This window comes from Cannabis sativa, chromosome 7, assembly GCF_029168945.1.
Source record: "Cannabis sativa cultivar Pink pepper isolate KNU-18-1 chromosome 7, ASM2916894v1, whole genome shotgun sequence".
NCBI classification, from domain to species: Eukaryota; Viridiplantae; Streptophyta; class Magnoliopsida; order Rosales; family Cannabaceae; genus Cannabis; species Cannabis sativa.
Window position 1 is genome coordinate 56,488,239 of NC_083607.1, and position 6,460 is coordinate 56,494,698.

Sequence of the window (6,460 nt, forward strand, 5' to 3'; positions counted from 1 at the left end):
TTAATTTAATATTTATAAATTTTACTTAGATGGATATGAAAATAACATGAATTATTTCCATCTTAGTAATAATTTCCAATAAATATTTAGAAAAATATTCAATTTAAGTTGTTACAAAATTAATATAAATTAATTTACAACTCAAATTTAATTTTCTATAAATATATATTGCATTTCGAAAAATTAAAGTATTTAAGAATACAATTTTCGAAAATGCATGCTAAAATAAAAAATTAATCCTGGAAAAATTATTCTAATTTAATGTTGGCCCAAAATTAATTAATAAAATTAATTTACAACAAAAAATATAATTTTCCTATTTAATTAAATATATAAGAAAAATTTCAAATATTTAAGTATGATGATGAAAATCAACTTAAATATTAATTTTCTATTTAATTAAATACACTAGAAAAATACTTCAAGCAAAAATATCATCTATCTAGATTTTTCTTTGACTAATTAATTCAATTTCTAATAATATACTTTAATTCAATTTATTTTAAATTAATCAATAAATGAAAAAATCATTGATTTAAGTTGATCCAAGAATTAATTAAAATAAATAATTAATTTACAACTTAATCTATTTTTCAAGATAAAATTCGAAATTCTAGCATTTAAGAAATGCAATTTCGAAAATTGATTAATAAAATAAAGAAAAAATATATTTTGAAAATTATTTAAATTTAGTTGAAAAAATAAATTTCAACTAAAAATAATTTTCTATTTAATTAAATGTCATGAAAAAGAAATATTTAAGTATGATGATAAAAATCAACTTAGATATTTAATTTTCAAATTAATTAAATGTATTAAATTCAAGAAATAAATAATTAAGTGTAGAGAAGGCTTAATTATTAATCTCTAGTTTAATACTAGGAAAAAATATACTTAAAATAAATTGTACCAAAATTAATTATTTAAATAATTAATTTCACAATGTATAATATTTTCCTATTTAATATTAGAAATAATAAGTAGTCTAGAAATAACTATCTAGAAAATATCTTATTTGCCTAAGTATCTTTTCCACAAAATTTGAAAACATATCTAATTTAAGTTGTATTAGAAAAAATCTAGAACTTAAATATTTTTCAAATTTAAATTTAATTAAATATCAAAAATTAAGTTGTAACCACTTAATTTGAAAATATTCCATTTTAAGTTAATATTCGAAAAGATATTAACTTAAAAAATATCTAAAGAATCTTAATAACCAATGCCTAAAATTCCTCAACTTAATTTTGAAATTTTGAATTCAAAAGATATTCAGATTTAAGTTGGTTAGTTGAAGATAACTAAATATCAACTTAAATAGGAATATTTAATGAAAAATTTAAATTAAGTTCCAGAAAGAATCTAGATGGTTATAATTCTATATTTAATTAAATACAAGAAAATACATATAGTTTAGCTTAGAATATAAAATTCCTTAAACTATATTTTTCTTAAATTAATTTCAAAATAAATGAAATTAATTATGTTGCTAATCAATTTTATTAGGTTAAACTAGTTTAATTAACCTAGTACAGTCATTCAAATCAGGCAAATGGGCCTTCACAATTGGGGTGGTTTGTGTGAGGGGGTGCTGGGTTCAGTATGTCGTACCCACTTCTATGGCTCCCAACTCTCACACAAGGCCCAAAAGAGAGGAATTTAACCTTAATAAGAACAACTGTTATTAATTGAATAGACCCAAAAACTAAATGGGCCTAAATAAATTCTATCAAAAACTATGATAATTTATTTTAGCAACAACAACCTATATGTATCTATAATCAAATTAAACACATAGGCTCACACATGCACACTTTGGATGGGTCCTATCATGTTGCTAGGTCATACACAGATGAAAGAAGATTGTAAATATACCTGTTACAAATTATTATCTTGACCAAGGGAGCCATCAGATCATTAGATCTGGCAAAAGGTAACCATGGCTATTTGCAATCAAGTAATAATAGGTTTTAAAAACTTACAAACAAGCTAAAACACATACTCCTGCAACAGGGTTAGCTGGATAGTTGGATGTAGGATTTATTTAATTTTAAATTAAATAATTAATTTCGAAATATTATTAAAAAAGATTTTCGAAAAAAAAAAAAAATTAATTAAATATTTAAATTTAAAATTAAACCTACAATTTTGAAAAATTAGGTTTCAACCAACCTAAATATCATTTCAAAAATTTGCTAACTACTTTTAAATTTTAAATATTATTTTATAAATAAAAATTAAATAAAAAATTAGAAAAGATAAATAAATATCTTTTTCAAATTTTAAATGTAATTTAAATAAATAAAATAACAAAATTTAAAAAAAAAATTAGCAAAATATCTTACATCTATTTAAAATTACATGATTATAAATATCTTATTTTAAATTTAAATAAGGTCAAAATATCTAAAAAGATTTAATTAAAAAATCTTAAAATATAAGATATTTTTTAAAATATCTTAAAAGATAAGATATTTTTAAAATATCTTAAAAGATATTATAAATATCTTAAAATATCTGACCTTAAATTTAAAAAAAAATATAATCAAATTTAAAAATAAGATAGATTTTTAAGCAAAAAGATAAATACTAATTCTATTCAAATTCAAATTACACTAATATCTTGAATTAAAATAAAAAAAATTAAATTAATTCAAAATGATAATTAGAATTGAATTAGGAATAGTAATAGTATATATACAAAACCATACAAAAAATTGGAAGCTAATTCCATGAAAAAGTATGAAAAATTGAAGAAAAAAGGAAAAAATCGAAACTGTACGGACAGTTCTGCGATCGCAGGAAACTATCAGCACAGCCCCGATTTTGTCAAATCTTCAAAAAATCATAACTAATTCAAATAAAATCCAAATTGAGTTCTGTAAAAGGCTAACTTGCTTAATTTTTTCCATACTATCCAATAAAAATAATTCCAGAAACGAAATCACAATTATTTTTCACGAAAATTTCACAAACATCAATCATTCATCAAATAACACTCAATACAACATGATACCATCCAGAGAACATACAAATAATCGTTTTAAAGTCCAAATTTCTTGCAAGTAAATCAATTACCATGGCTCTGAGGCCAGTTTTTGGAAATTATTTTACCAGGATCTTAGATCTACTCACAAGTATGTTTATTAACACCCTAAATATGAACTTTCTAAAACGATAAATTAAACACATATAAAGTTAAAGAAACCTTACATTGGGTGCAGCGGAATAATATGACTCCTTCCGTTCAGATATCTAGCCCTTGATTCCTTTCTGTAGCAGAGCATTATCAATATCTGAACCTGGATCTCTTTCTCTGAATCTTTGATGCTGAAACTCCTTTGGTGATGATCTTTCTTCACGATCTTCCTCACTATGATTGAGGTATCACTTGATGTGTGTGGGCACTACTCATACACTAAGGATTTCGAAATTATCAAGGAAGAAGAGAGAGAGAGTGGTCAGCTAAAGATAGGGAGAGAGAAGGCTCAGTTTTTCTGAATAGAAAAAGTCAGAAGAAAAGTGTAATTTTCCTGAAGCCTTCACTATCTATTTATAGCATTCCTACTAGGGTTAGATTTGAATTATATGGCATTAAAATAATGAAAAAATCAGTTTAAATTTCCTACAAAAGTGGCTGGCCCTAAACTTAGTGGATTGGGCCTTGCTTTTTGCAATTTTGCAATTTTAACACCTTTTGTATCTGATTTTCTCAAAAATGCCAATTTCCTAATTCAACCATTTAAATGCCAATTCTAACTATTTAATAACTATAAATAATTATTAAATAATATTGTCATTTATCATATTTATTAATTGAACCATACAAAGTATCATAATTAACAAATATGCCCCTATAAACTCTTTCTTTACAATTTCGCCCTTACTTAGTGAAAAATTCACAAATAGACATAGTCTAATTTGAGAATTATAATTGATTAATCAAAACCAATTACATGAGTCTTACAAGCAATATTATCTCAACTAGTGGGGGGACCATGGGTCTATATAACCGAGCTTCCAATAAGTAGATCAAGAATTTAGCACTAAAATTCACTAACTTATTAATTCTTCGTTGAATCCACGCATAGAACTTAGAATTGCACTCTCAGTATATAGAATGCTCTATATGTTCCACCATATAGACACATCATTAGTTATCCATTGTTATAATCCTAATGTGATCAATGATCCTCTATATGAATGATCTACACTGTAAAGGGATTAAATTACCGTTACACCCTACAATGTATTTATTCCTTAAAACACTTGACCCCGTATAAATGATATTTCAGCTTATGTGAAATGAGTACTCCACCATTTATGTTCGTTTGGTCAAGCTCGAAGGAGATCACCCTTTGCTTACTATTTGCCAGATAGAAGCTATAGATTCCATGTTTATGCTAGCGCTCCCACTCAATTGCACTACCGTGTTCCCAAAATGTACGTATCACCCTGACCTAAAAGTAGGCTTAACTAACAAATCAAAGAACACGAATAGCCTTTCAAGATTGAGCCTAATCATATCTGGATTAAGATCATTTGATCTAGGATCAACTAGGCGATATTGACTTGAATAGATATTACGGTAAGTTTAATAAATCTAAGTCAAAGTTCAATATCGGTCCCTTCCGATGCATACTCCATGCATCCAACCTGAGCTTTACTTTAACCAATGCTCTGGAAAGAACATAGCACTTCTCCAAATGCAAGTAAACTCTTGTTGTAGATTATCATATCAGTAAAACCTTGTGTCTGATAAATCTAGGAAACTTTATTCACATAGTCATGTTTACTTTCCAATGTGTTGACGGCACAATAAACAGGATCAAGTATGTGAAAAGGGTTTCAGATGAATTTATACATTATGTAAATATAATCATGAAATAAATCATGTGAACCATGCAACATTAAATGTTATTTCTGATCTATATTAATAAACAAATCTGATTATATTGAAATGAGTTTTATTTAGGGCATAAAACCCAACAGTAGGCACTAATGTGTCCATTGATCTGCCCTCGCTCATCTTTGACCGGGTACTGGAAGCATCTGAATCCACTGACACTCGTAACAAGCTACCATTTCCAAGTTTAGTTCAACGGGTTCTCATGGATGCTCACCCTCCACTCACCACGCATGATTATCAAGTTCAGAATCCTATTCTCAGTAAGAGCTTTCTCTCGGTGGTCAACAGGAAGCCTTCTTCAACCACTCCCTCAGCAACCACAGTGAGTAAAGGCAAGTCTCCTATGTTCAAAGGGCTCTCGGATTCCAGCTGGCAGGTACAAATGTTTACTGAGTTTCAATCTTTTGCCAAACGCTATAAGAAGGATCAAAAGCGTCAGCTTGCCTTCGAGGCCTCAATGTATCAAATGGTTTGCTCTATCAAGTCCACTCTTTTGCACCATTTTCCTGGGGATTCTCTGCCTGACATCTCTCTGCCTGAGTTTCATCGTGATTCGTTTGGCGCCTCATCAGACACATCTGGGAATAATGCACATATGCAGGGGAGCCTTCAGCCTTGGATCCAGTCACTAGTTCAGCACAACCTGATCTAGATCCTCCAGCTGACACTGCAACACCCTTTGTGTCGACAGGACCACCTTCCCAGGGGGAGTCTGGCACAAAGACAGGAACCTACAGATCATATTCAATGAAGGGGGAGATATATGTCATTCGTTTTGCTTGTGTAGTGGCTTTGTTTATATTCCTAAAAACTTTTATATCTGGTTTATTAATATTTTCTGGTCTTTAGTTTTGTGTGTTAGTCATTGAACATAACCTGTCAAGGGGGAGAATGTTAGTGTTATTATTTTGTGACAGTGTATGTTCTGTTCAATGTCTAGTCGTATCTGGATTTTTAGACTGTTATATCTGCACTAACGTTTGTTTACGAGAGTCTCTTTTAAGTGTTAGTTAGTGCCAGCTGGACTTATCGTTGTGGTCATATATATAATCAGTTTCTGTTAGTAAAGTGGTTATCGATTATTCATTCAGACAGTTATTTTCGGTTGTTTTTAGAGAGATAGTCGTATCTTGTTTCTTGTGATTGTGAATACAGGTTAGATCTTGAAGCTTGAGAGTGTTCGTCAATGGCGGAATGATCTGAACCTGGAATTGTTGAGTTCAAACTGAAGGGATTTCAGTGTCATCTTCATCATCAGATCTGAAGGGATTTCAGATTGAAGACATGTTGAAGAGGAGCTCAGTTGCCGCACAAGGGATTGTGCATTAACAATCAGTGTTCTTGATTGTCGTTGGTAATTCATTACTATTTGCTGGAAAGGTTGTAATTGATTCCTTTAGAGAGAATTGGAAATTGTAATATGAACCTTTGATTAATAGTGGATGAATTTACCCTGGTTCGGGGAACCCAAGCACTAGTCGGCTGAGATGTGTTCTCAGTGCAGATGAAGCTTGTAAATTGATGTGTGATTTACCGCTTAAAGTTTAATTC